Below are 13,231 nucleotides of genomic sequence, written 5' to 3' on the forward strand. Positions count from 1 at the left end.
ATGGAATTTTCTTTTTGTTTGGATCATTTATAGAGGAATTTAGTTTTTCTCCTCCTGGTCTCTTGATGCTTTCCCACAGTCCCGAAGGGCATAGATGGTTCACTCATGCACTATTTGGATGTTGGGTAATGTCCGTGTGATTCTGTGTATATATTAGCACTTATTGTTTTTTTTTTTTCCCTCTCTCCGCTTTGACAGAAAGCTATTTTTGCTTGATGTTGAAATTATATTTTGTATTTTGCTGAATGCCATTTATATTGGATATTTGTGTTATTGATATGTAACCCAATACTTTTGTCCTTCTTGTAGATGGATTGTTTTCTTGGTTATGCCTATGTCCTAAACAAGCAGAACACCCATGAAAGGCATAGACTAAACTTTGGGTTAGGATAGGTCAGTCTGGAACCTGTATTTTCAATAATGTTATTGTGTTCATAATAGATTTTTAACATGTCTGTAATAAACTACCATTAACAAGTTTTTATAAAGGTTTTGAGAGGAGTGTTGCATCTATAATTCCCAGGTGGTGATCTGAATATCCACTTTTTCTTTTCTATAATTTTGTTTATATATAAATAATAGTGTAGCGCAGTCCAGTATTACAATAAATTATGACAAATTAAAGTAAATCCTTAAAAAGCCACAAAAATCATTAAAAACATATGGTAGTAAAAAAGTTCATAGGTGAAGATATAGATGGTAAGAAAAACACACAGTCCACTGGTGATCCGGTGAAATATAAAATATGTGTGACTTGAGTGCTCATAAAATCCCATCACCCGGCATTCTCTGCCTCTCACCTCCAGAACTTGACCCCACAGGGTCTAAAAGCATGAATCAATCTCCACGATGATCAGCCAAAACGATATCAATAGGACCAGACAATTGCCTCCAGCATAACGATATCTCAAAATCACAGAGGATACTCTTTCCCAATAAGCTCCAAAACATATGGATAAAAGAGGAAACAATCTAGTGCTCTCTGTTGCAGGAATAACATTTTATTGCTCAAAAAATGGTATTGCACTTACATTATGTCCCGGTTCAATGGGCATGTAAATAGCAGAGCATGCAGCGTGCTGTGAGGTGTCTGGCTTCCGTGTTGTATGGCCGACGGACCGAGTGACCAATCCCCCGTACGCGTTACGTCTGGTGGGCGTAGACTTCTTCAGCGGGGATGCCAATAGGTCAATAGGTCCGGCTCTTTAAGCTTGAGATGGGCTGCGCCTATTTCGTCATGTCCGGCGTTTCACCATCGCCATTTTTTACCCTCTCTTTTGCCTCTCTTTTTCAAGATAGGCAAACATGCTTTCTCCAATCTAGTAAACTGCTAACTTGATTCAATCAAGTTAGCAGTTTACTAGATTGGAGAAAGCATGTTTGCCTATCTTGAAAAAGAGAGGCAAAAGAGAGGGTAAAAAATGGCGGACATGACGAAATAGGCGCCGCCCATCTCAAGCTTAAAGAGCCGGACCTATTGACCCATCAGCATCCCCGCTGAAGAAGTCTACGCCCACCAGACGTAACGCGTACGGGGGATTGGTCACTCGGTCCGTCGGCCATACAACACGGAAGCCAGACACCTCACAGCACGCTGCATGCTCTGCTATTTACATGCCCATTGAACCGGGACATAATGTAAGTGCAATACCATTTTTTGAGCAATAAAATGTTATTCCTGCAACAGAGAGCACTAGATTGTTTTCTCTTTTATCCATATGTTTTGGAGCTTATTGGGAAAGAGTATCCTCTGTGATTTTGAGATATCGTTATGCTGGAGGCAATTGTCTGGTCCTATTGATATCGTTTTGGCTGATCATCGTGGAGATTGATTCATGCTTTTAGACCCTGTGGGGTCAAGTTCTGGAGGTGAGAGGCAGAGAATGCCGGGTGATGGGATTTTATGAGCACTCAAGTCACACATATTTTATATTTCACCGGATCACCAGTGGACTGTGTGTTTTTCTTACCATCTATATCTTCACCTATGAACTTTTTTACTACCATATGTTTTTAATGATTTTTGTGGCTTTTTAAGGATTTACTTTAATTTGTCACAATTTATTGTAATACTGGACTGCGCTACACTATTATTTATATATGTACTGAGGGTGTTGGATTACACTTGAGTGTTAGCTGCTGGTCTAAGTTTATATTTATTCAGCGCTGAATCTTCTATTATTTTTGCTATAATTTTGTTTGTTTAAAATGTTAGGATTATAAACCCAGGAAACTAGGAGATATAAGGTTAGTGGCTTCCACACTTTTTGTTTAGATTTAGTTCACTGCAGCTTGAGCATCTTTTACCCAAAAGGGCGGTTTTTACTTCACCTGGTGATCTGGCCAGTAACACACCTGGATTACAGTGCCCCACTCTGTATGAATGAGCATGGGAGGCACCTTTGGACAGCAGCATGATCAGTCTGGGGGGCGGGGAGTGTTAAATGTACTAGCAATATACAATCACAAATTAAAACCAAACTCTAAGAGCCGGTTCATACCGCGACCAGAAAGTCGCCCCATGAAGGAGCGGCTTTTTAGCAGAGACTTGTAAGATAGGCGACTTTGTCTGTGGGGAATGCCTGGGTAATCTTTTTCTTCTTTCTAGAAAGTCTGATCACAGTCGCTTGAAAATAGATATTGATCCGACTTAGAGGCGACTCACCTTGATGTCTATGTGCACAAGTCGGATAGAAGTCATCTTGAAGTAGTACAGGAACCTTTTCTGAAGTCGGAGCGACTTCAGTAGTGAATATTAAGACGGCTCTCATTCATTTACATTGAATTTGTAATGACAAGAGACTTGGGGCCACTTGAGGGCACACAAGTCGCGTCCCAAGTCGGAGTAGTGTGAACCGGCTCTAATACTTTATAAGCAGTTACAACAGTTTTTTTCTTCTATTTAGGATAAAGGTTTTAATTAAATAAAAGCCAATCATTGTAAGCCCCCGTGTCCGTGGTATTTCTTTTTTCTCATCTCTGTAACTGATACATTCTGCTGGAGAGCTTGTTCTTTTGAAAAACAAACAGAACTACTGACTGGCTCAACAAATGAAAATGTAACAAAGAAAATTAATGCAGCCATCACATCTAAGAAATGGTAAGCTGCAATATAATAAATGCTTGCTTTTGGGTTTAAAACAGCTTTAAGTCCTCATTCACAAACTGCCAGCAACCTGGCTGTGTGCTTCTCTGCTGAACAGTGAACTGGCCCGTCCATGTTATTATTACCATTAGACACAGAGAACACACATGGGGTTGATTTGGTACGGCATTTGTGACACATTGCTGATACTAGGGATGTAGCTGCAAGTCTTACACCAAATTCATGAAAATCCTGTGACAGTTACCTTGTTAGTACTGATGTGTGCAACAAATTCAATCCATTTTGTGACGATTTTACTGTATGGCGCTATTGAGGTGACAAATTCATGAAGAATTACCACCAGGTGACACTTTGCTACAATGTAAAGTAATGAGTGTACAGTTTGTATAACAGTGTAAATTTGCTGTCCCTTCAAAATAACTCAACACACAGCCATTAATGTCTAAACCGCTGGCAACAAAAGTGAGTACACCCTTAAGTTAAAATGTCCAAATTGGGCGCAAAGTGTCAATATTTTGTGTGGCCGCCATTATTTTCCAGCACTGCCTTTACCCTCTTGGGCATGGAGTTCACCAGAGCTTCACAGGTTGCCACTGGAGTCCTCTTCACGGATAGTGCTCCTCCACCTTCCGTTTGAGGATGCCCCACAGATGCTCAATAGGGTTTAGGTCTGGAGACATGCTTGGCCAGTCCATCAGCTTTACCCTCAGCTTCTTTAGCAAGGCAGTGGTCATCTTGGGGGTGCGTTTGGGGTCGTTATGTTAGAATACTGCTCTGCGGCCCAGTCTCCGAAGGGAGGGGATCATGCTCTGCTTCAGAATGCCTCAGTACACATTGCCATTCATGGTTCCCTCAATGAACTGTAGCTCCCCAGTCCCGGCAGCACTCATGCAGGACCAGACAATGACACTCCCACCACCATGCCTAAAGCTGGATACACACTATCCAACTTTTCTGGTTAGATTTCCTTCAGATTTACCTTTTCTATGTAGTGCAAGGGCCTGCCAGATTGCATACAAATTGAAAGTGTTTAGGTTTGACCTCATATTATATGGTTTTGGTAAGTCTAAAGGAAAAAGTCTTCAGAAAATCTTATAGTGTGTATGGCCCATAACTGTAGGCAAGACACACTTGTCTTTGTACTCCTCACCTGGTTGCTGCCACACACGCTTGACACCATCTGAATTAAACACATTTATCTTGGTCTCATCAGACCACAGGACATGGTTCCAGTAATCCATGTCCTTAGTCTGCTTGTCTTCAGCAAAGTGTTTGCGGGCTTTCTTGTGCAGCATCTTTAGAAGAGGCTTCTTCTGGGACGATAGCCATGCAGACCAATTTGATGCAGTGTGCGGCGTATGGTCTGTGCACTGACAGGCTGATCCCCCCCCATCCCTTCAACCTCTGCAGCAATGCTGGCCGCACTCATACGTCTATTTCCCAAAGACAACCTCTGGATAGGACGCTGAGCATGTGCACTCAACTCCTTTGGTCGACCATGGCGAGGCCTGTTCCGAGTGGACCCTGTCCTGTTAAACCGCTGTATGGTCTTGGCCACAGTGCTGCAACTCATTTTCAGGGTCTTGGCAATCTTCTTATAGCCTAGGCCATCTTTGTGTAGAGCAATAATTCTTTTTTTCAGACCCTCAGAGGAGTTCTTTGTCATGTTGAACTTCCAGCAACCAGTATGAGAGCGTTAACACCAAATATAAACACACCTGTTCCCCATTCACACCTGAGACCTTGTAACACTAAGGCCCCTTTCACACTATCCGTCTGTCGGACGGATTCCGTTTTTCTCAGCGGGGGATCGAGCCGCCGATCCCCCGCTGAGCAGCAGGAGGACAGCGGTGTTTCCGCGCTGTGTGTGGGGAGACAGCTGTCAGTTCCCCATGCATCTCTATTGGGGAAATCGAATGGGAACGGATCGTCGGTCCATTCTCATCCGATCCGCTGGACGGATGGAAAATAGGGTTTCCATCTCTCCAGATTTGACGGATCGGATGTCAGCGGACATGTCTCCGCTGCCATCCGATGCCCCATAGGAATGCATGGGGGGGACCGTTCAGATCCGCCAAAAAAACGGACAGGCGGATCTGAACGGTCCGCCTGTGTGAAAGGGGCCTAACGAGTCACATGACACTGGGGAAGGAAAATTGCTATTTGGGCCCAATTTGGACATTTTCACTTAGGGGTGTACTCACTTTTGTTGCCAGCGGTTTAGACATTAATGGTTGTGTGTTGAGTTATTTTGAGGGGACAGCAAATTTACACTGTTATACAAGCTGTACACTCACTACTTTACATTGTAGCAAAGTGTCATTTCTTCAGTGTTGTCACATGAAGAGATATAGTAAAATATGTATAAAAATTTGAGGGGTGTACTCACTTTTGTGAGATTCCGTACACACATATACACAGCATGTTGAAGGGGCTGTGTGTATCTGCAGGTCAGATGCCAAACTGCAGAACACACACACACACACTACAGCAGGCGCATAGTGGTAGATCCTGGCTGGATAATTGGCAAGTGTGTCTAACCCCCACCCCTTGACAATTACAGACGGCCCTCCCTCTGCTCTACTCCGAGTCTCTGATTGAGGGCTAATGCCTCGTACACACGCATCGATTATTGGCCGGGAATTTTCGGCCAACGTCCGATCGGCCGATTTTCGGCTTGTTAGTATGATGCTTTTGACAACCGACTCCGACTTTTCGGCCGAATAAAATCTGGTGTGCATGCTATAAAATTTTTGTTGGCCGTCAACACAACGGACGATTTTCCATCAGTCAGTACAGATTTCGGCAGACAAAAATCTGATGAGCAAGACTGGGCATGCTCAGAGAAGAAAAAACACACGGAAAGTAAACCAGCACATGACATCACTTCTGAAGCAGATTTTTGTTGACCGAGAAAATTCGTGTGCAGTCTAGGCACATTCCAACCAACAAAACACCACTCTGGACAAAAGTCGGACAATCGGTCGGCCGATAATCGTTGCGTGTGTACGAGGCAGAAGGCTACATTCACACTAGCAATTAGGGTCGGTGTGCATTGTAGCAGCAGTTCCTCCTGCGGCTGTCAGTGGGTAAATGCGGCCACTGGCCCTGTTCACTATGGTGATTGCAGATTGATGTGCAGCAATGATCACCACAGGTAATCGATGGCTGCGCAGAGAGCAACGAATAGGTGCAGCTGCCAGTGACCTGTTATTATAGTGAACAGAGCTGCCGGCCACACTTACCTGCTGACTGCAACCGAGAGCTGCAGGAGGAATCCCTGCTACAATTCGCACTGGCCCTAATCACCAGTGTGAACGTACCTGAATTGACACTATATATGGTGACAGATGTTTTATTGCATTGTAAAACAGTCGCAACAGGGACTCTCAGTAAACAATTCTTTCCTATGTGTCCCATTCACACTACAACGCAGCATATCGCTGCACTTTAGTGTGCTGCATTTTATCACAGCTCACTGTGCCGAATCGCACGGCAATGTACATCAATGAAGTGTATCTTACTGCTGTACTTTACCCTGAATGAAGTGTATGTTTTTAACACATTACATAAAGTTCATTCAGAAAAAAAAAAAAAAAAGGAGCCATGTGATGCAATGAATCGCGCACCACACTGCCCCCACCACAGCCAACAACTCAAAGTTGCAGGTGCGGTGAACTGATCCGGCAGCTCTGCCTGAAAAACAACCCACACATGGATTTCTTTTTAGAGGCATTTTTCAGGCAGTGAGGAAGTGATGTCACCTCCTCACCATTTGCTTTAACTCCCAAAATACTGCATCTCCCCACCACAACCAGGTGCATTGCACGTGGTTGCATAGAAGTTGCAGCACGGACCTTTTAAATATAGTAAACAAATAATCTAATAACAAATCTTATTCTGTCAACTATTTATACTTTAAATTATTGAGGTGCAAAAACTGGGGCAGGCTTGTATGGGCCCCGATGCATTATTTTGCTCAGGAGCCCATAAGGCTATTAAGATGGCCCTCATGCACACTACAAATCCCATAGTCCATCTTGGGAGCGATCAAGAGAGGATGGCTATGTTCCTACATACCGTACAGTAGGACTATGGAGAATAAATGTAGCCTCCCTCTAACAGGAATTCAGATTACAGCATCAAAGAAAAAGCAACATTGGAGGAGGCTCAGAGCAACAGAAGATACCTTTTGGAGTTAAGAATACACACTTGAACAGATTTTTTTTTTCTTAAACCATCAATTGCACTGGAGTTGATATTTCAAATGTTTCAAATTACTCGCCCAACTTCTCCTGATGGCTTGTTGGCCTGTGAACTCCACCATTTCCCACAATTCTATCAGAGTTCCAGCAGATTCATATACACCTTACCAACTTGTACATGAATCTAAGAGCAGGAGAAAGCCAGCATACCAACTTGAAGTGAAAGGCACACATCACTGAAATCCCATAGAAGTATACATACACCAACATTTAGGGTATGCAGAAGCTACATATCAAGGGTCCCAGCTGAGACTTTGAAAAAGAGGATCACCATAAAGGTTTCTATACCCTTACTGGGCATCAACGCCGCTTAGTCCTTACCCCTTTTTGAATCCTGGATAGAACATGACCTGCATGGAGTTTGCATGGGTTCCCACACTAAAGACATGCTGGCAAGTGAATTGGCTCCTGTCTAATGGGCCCTATTAGAATGGAACTTCCATAGTAAGCTCCTTGATGGAAGGGACTGCAGGGAATACTGACTATACTGTAATAAGTTAATATGGGATTTCTGCCTTTTACTTCAAGCTGGTGTGCTGGTTTACTCTTGTACAGTGACACCACTTAGCTGTGCGCCCACCCCTACAAGCGGGTCTACATGAAGTACACGTGGTAGGGTTTAATGTATGGTCATGTACACAAATCTGGTGCAAGTTCCGCCATTTGTCGCAGACAGATTTCTATGGAGTATCTAGCATTCTTTTTGAATTCCAGGAATAGTTTAATCAGCGGCAGGCACATTCCTTCACATGCCTGGTTCCAGCTAGGGCTAGCCCCAGGGCACATGGGGAAGGTGTCCTCTTCACTGCGAACACGTCACCATTCTCACCGAGGAACAACTGCTCTACTGGGCACAGCACCACACCCATTCCAATGTATTCCTTCACACAGAGCACCACACCCTCTCCAGTGTATTCCTCCATTCAAGAGACAACACCCACTTTAATACATTCCTCCACTCCAGTGTATTCCTACACATTAAAATTAATACATTCCTCCACAGAGGACACAGCACCCACGCCAGTGCATTCCTTTACGCAGGACACACAGCGCCCACGCCAGTGCATTCCTTTACGCAGGACACACAGCGCCCACGCCAGTGCATTCCCCCGCGCAGGACACACAGCGCCCGCGCCAGTGCATTCCCCCACGCAGGACACACAGCGCCCGCGCCAGTGCATTCCCCCATGCAGGACACACAGCGCCCGCGCCAGTGCATTCCCCCACGCAGGACACACAGCGCCCGCGCCAGTGCATTCCCCCACGCAGGACACAAACCCGCCCGCGCCAGTGCATTCCCCCACGCAGGACACAAACCCCCCTCGCCAGTGCATTCCTCCCCGCAGGACACACAGCACCCGCGCCAGTGCATTCCTCCCCGCAGGACACACAGCACCCGCGCCAGTGCATTCCTCCCCGCAGGACACACAGCGCCCGTGCCAGTGCATTCCTCCCCACAGGACACACAGCGCCCGTGCCAGTGCATTCCTCCCCGCAGGACACACAGCGCCCGCGCATTCCTCCCCGCAGGACACACAGCGCCCGCGCCAGTACGTTCCTCCACGCAGGACACACAGCGCCAGTGCGTTCCTCCACGCAGGACACACAGCGCCCGCGCCAGTGCGTTCCTCCACGCAGGACACACAGCGCCCGCGCCAGTGCGTTCCTCCACGCAGGACACACAGCGCCCGCGCCCGCGCCAGTGCGTTCCTCCACGCAGGACACACAGCGCGCGCGCCAGCGCATTCCTCCACGCAGGACACACAGCGCGCGCGCATTCCTCCCCGCAGGACACACAGCGCCCGCGCCAGTGCGTTCCTCCACGCAGGACACACAGCGCCCGCGCCAGTGCGTTCCTCCACGCAGGACACACAGCGCCCGCGCCAGTGCGTTCCTCCACGCAGGACACACAGCGCCCGCGCCAGTGCGTTCCTTCACGCAGGACACACAGCGCGCGCGCCAGCGCGTTCCTCCACGCAGGACACACAGCGCGCGCGCCAGCGCGTTCCTCCACGCAGGACACACAGCGCCCGCGCCAGCGCGCTCCTCCACGCAGGACACACAGCGCCCGCGCGCTCCTCCACGCAGGACACACAGCGCCCACGCCAGGGCATTCCTCCACGCAGGACACACAGCGCCCGCGCCAGTGCGCTCCTGCCCGCGCCGGTGCATTCCTCCATGCAGGACACACAGCGCCCGCGCCGGTGCATTCCTCCATGCAGGACACACAGCGCCCACGCCAGTGCATTCTAACACACACAGCACTAGGCTTGCCACCTCATCCCTTCCCAGGACACACAATAATTACACAGGTTCTGTGGCTGATTAAGGTGGGAATTAAACCCACTTAGTGCCTTATATCAGCCTCAGAACCTGTGTAATTCATAGGTGTCCTGGATTAGAGGGATGAGGTGACAACCCTACACAGCACCCACTCCAATGCATTCCTCCACACAGGGAGCTCCGGTTGCACATTGGGCCCTCCATAACAATTCCCACACCTAGGCCCCTGTGCCCCCCTCTCAGGACCAGGTAGTGAGTGCCCAGCTCAGCAGAAGGCCGCCCTCCCTCCTGCTCACCTCAGTCCGGTGTTTGTACAGGGTGTCGGCAGAAAGGAATCTCCACTCCGGGTGTCACTTCCAAGTTGACCGGTTAGAAGAAAAACTTCATACTAGTCACCATCTTGGATTTTCTATGTTCAGTCAAAGCACGCATCCCCGGCACCCCTGTAGGCGAGGCTGCGCTTTCCTCATCTGCTGCAGCTGCACGTTTTAGGTGGTGCCTGGATGACACGCTGACTGAGAACAGCTGGATCCTATTATAGGTTACATCGTAGGCTTCAATCTATGTCCCCCCAGGTGGCTCAGTATATAAAGTATCTCATAGGTCACTATCATAGCAGAGCATGCCAACACGTGTTTTTGTGATACAAGCCTTCCACACAGTATGACTAGAGTCGTTTATTACAGTACGAGGTGACCACCAACAAGCAAATTCTATAGCAGGCTCATCGCTTCCCAGCCTGACTGACTGTCCATTGAAGCCGGCATGTACTCTACGTGCTGACAGGCAGCAGTGAGAGGGATGAAGCATGCACAACTACAGGGAGGTGAGGGATGCCTTCTGCAGCTCAACACCGGAAACAGGGAAGGGATTGGGCCCTCCCAGTGGTCACATGACCTGGCGGGGCCCCGTCCCACCCTTAATGCAACTAGTGGCTGTATCAGTGTGAGCGCACAGCGTGCTGGGAGAGTCCTGGAATGAGGAAGAAGCGTGCCAAGGAAAGAGCTGAACAGCACAGCAGATGTTTGTTGTTCAGTAGTAAAGTTTAACCTTCTGCCAAGTGAAGCCTTTCCTACAAGAGAACTTTACCCATAACAACTGGATGAACAATAATGTTCTTTTAGCAAGGAATGTACATTCCACATTAAAGCATTATTAATCCGCAGTTAGTGCAAAAAAAAAATGTCCCTGCAAGTCAATGTCATAATGTGCTAGTATGCATAACATACTAGCACAATATGAGAAACTTACCTTAGCCACTTAAGCCCCGGAAGATTTTACCCCCTTCCTGACCAGGGCCTATTTTGGGATTCGGCACTGTGTGACTTTAACAGACAATTGCGCGGTCATGTGACGCTGTACCTAAACGAATTTGACGTCCTTTTTTTCCCACAAACAGAGCTTTCTTTTGCTGGTATTTGATCACCTGTGCGATTTGATCATGCGCTATAAACAAAAAAAGAGCGTCAATTTTGCAAAAATAACAATATTTTTCAATTTTTTTATATGAAATTCCCAAAAAAATGTAAAAATCTAAATTGTTTGACATTTTAGGCCAATTTGTTTTCTGCTACATATGTTTGGTAAAGAAAATCGCAAAAAGCGTATTTTGATTGGTTTGCGCAAAAGTTATCGCGTTTACTAACTAAGGCTGGCCATACACTATACAATTTTCTTATTCAATTCCCTTTAGATTTACCTTAAACTATGTAGTGCAAGGGCCTGCCTGATTGCATACAAATTGAAAGTGTTTAGGTTTGACCCTACATTACATGGTTTTGGTAAATCTAAAGGGAAGTTGAACAAGAAAATTGTATAGTGTATGGCCAGCCTTAGGGAAAGATTTTTGTCTTTTTTTTTTTTTAACGAGTAATGGCGGCGATCTGCGATTTTTTTTTTTGTGGGACTGCGACATTGCGGCGGACAGATCGGACCCTTGACTGACATTTTTGACACTTTTGGGGTTACCAGTGACATTACTACAGTAATCAGTGCTATACATATGCACTGTTACTGTAAAAATGACACTGGCAGTGAAGGGGTTAACTTTTTTTAGAGGGAGGGGTTAAGTGTGTCCCTAGGGGCGTGATTCTAACTGTGATTGGAAGTGACTTGATGTGTAAGAACAGAGATCAATGGTCCTACATAGTAGAACCGTATGATCTCCATTCTTACACAGGGAAGAATGACAGGCGGCTTTGTTTACATTAGCCGCCTGCCTTTCTTCCGGTGTAACAGACGATCGCGAGTGCCCGGCGAACATCGGGTCCGCCAGGCACACGCGCAGGGGGGTCCGTGACCGAGCAGGAGCGCGCTCGCTCCCTAGAGCCACACAGGCTAGCGACGTAGTACTACGTCGCTTTGCCTGTGAGGGGCTGACCGCCGCAGTAAATAGTCGTGCGGCGGTCGGCAAGTGGTTAAAGGGGAATTCCAGTCAAAAATGACATTTTTCCTATTAACCCCATTCCATACAGAGCAGTTAGACCCCCTTCCTGCCCAGACCAATTTTCAGCTTTCAGCACTCTCACACTTTGAATGATAATTACTCAGTCATACAACGCTGTACCCAATCAAATTTTTTATCATTTTTTTCATACAAATAAATCTTTCTTTTGGTAGTATTTAATCACCACTGGATTTCTTATTTTTTGTGATATAAGTGAAAATGCGAAAATTTTGAAAAAAAAAAAAACATTTTGTTTTAGTTTTTATTATAAAATTTTGCAAATAAGTAATTTTTTTTCATAAATTTGGGCCAAAATTTATACTACTACATATCCTTGGTAAAAACAACCCAAATTAGTGGTTATTATTTAGTCTGTGTGAAAGTTATAGAGTCTACAAGCTATGGTGCCAATCATTGAAAAGTGATCACACCTGATGTACCGACGGCCTATCTCATTTCTTGAGGCCCTGAAATGTCAGGACAGTACCAATACCCCCCAAATGACCCCTTTGTGGAAAGTACACATTCCAGGGTATTTATTAAGAGGCATGGTGAGTTTTATGAAGTTGTAATTTTTTTCCCACAATTCTTGGGAAAATGAAGAAATAATTTTTTTTTTTTTTTTTTTTTTACACAAAATTGTTATAATAACAAGTTATTTCTCACACACAGTATAAGCATACTTGCAATTACACCCCAAAATACATTCTGCTACTCCTCCTGAGTATGGCAATACCACATGTGTGAGACTTTTACACAGCCTGGCCACATAGAGAGGCCCAACATCCAAGGAGCACAGTCAGGTGTTCTAGGAGCATAAATTACTAACGACCTATCACACTTTTGAAGGCCCTGGAGCACCAGGAAAATGGAATTGCCCACGAAATGACCCCATTTTGGAAAGCAAACACCCCAATGTATATTCTATGAGGCATAATGAGTCTTTTGAAAATGTCATTTTTTTCCAGAAGTTTTTGGAAAATGTGGAAAGAAAATGAAAACATTTATTTTTTTTACACAAAGTTGTCAGTTTATAAGATATTTCTAACACATAGCATGTATATAGCAAAAATGACACCCCAAAATTCATTCTGCTACTCCTCCTGAGTATGGCGATACCACATATGAGGG

General features: G+C 45.8%; 1 protein-coding gene across 5 annotated transcripts in view; it reads right to left on the bottom strand.

Annotated features, from left to right (window-relative positions):
* The window catches only part of LPP (LIM domain containing preferred translocation partner in lipoma), a 601,703-nt gene extending 591,578 nt beyond the window's left edge, over window positions 1–10,125 (bottom strand). For 2 of the 5 annotated variants that reach the window (XM_082251182.1, XM_082251181.1), the window contains exon 1: window positions 9,951–10,125. The gene's annotated coding sequence lies outside the window, so the exon portion shown is untranslated. The remainder of the gene's footprint in view (window positions 1–9,950) is intronic. The other 3 variants (XM_082251178.1, XM_082251179.1, XM_082251183.1) reach the window with 2 other exon arrangements.
* Between the last annotated feature and the right edge of the window lie 3,106 nt (window positions 10,126–13,231).

This window comes from Pelophylax lessonae, assembly GCF_965119305.1.
Source record: "Pelophylax lessonae genome assembly, chromosome: 3".
Classification (NCBI taxonomy): Eukaryota; Metazoa; Chordata; class Amphibia; order Anura; family Ranidae; genus Pelophylax; species Pelophylax lessonae.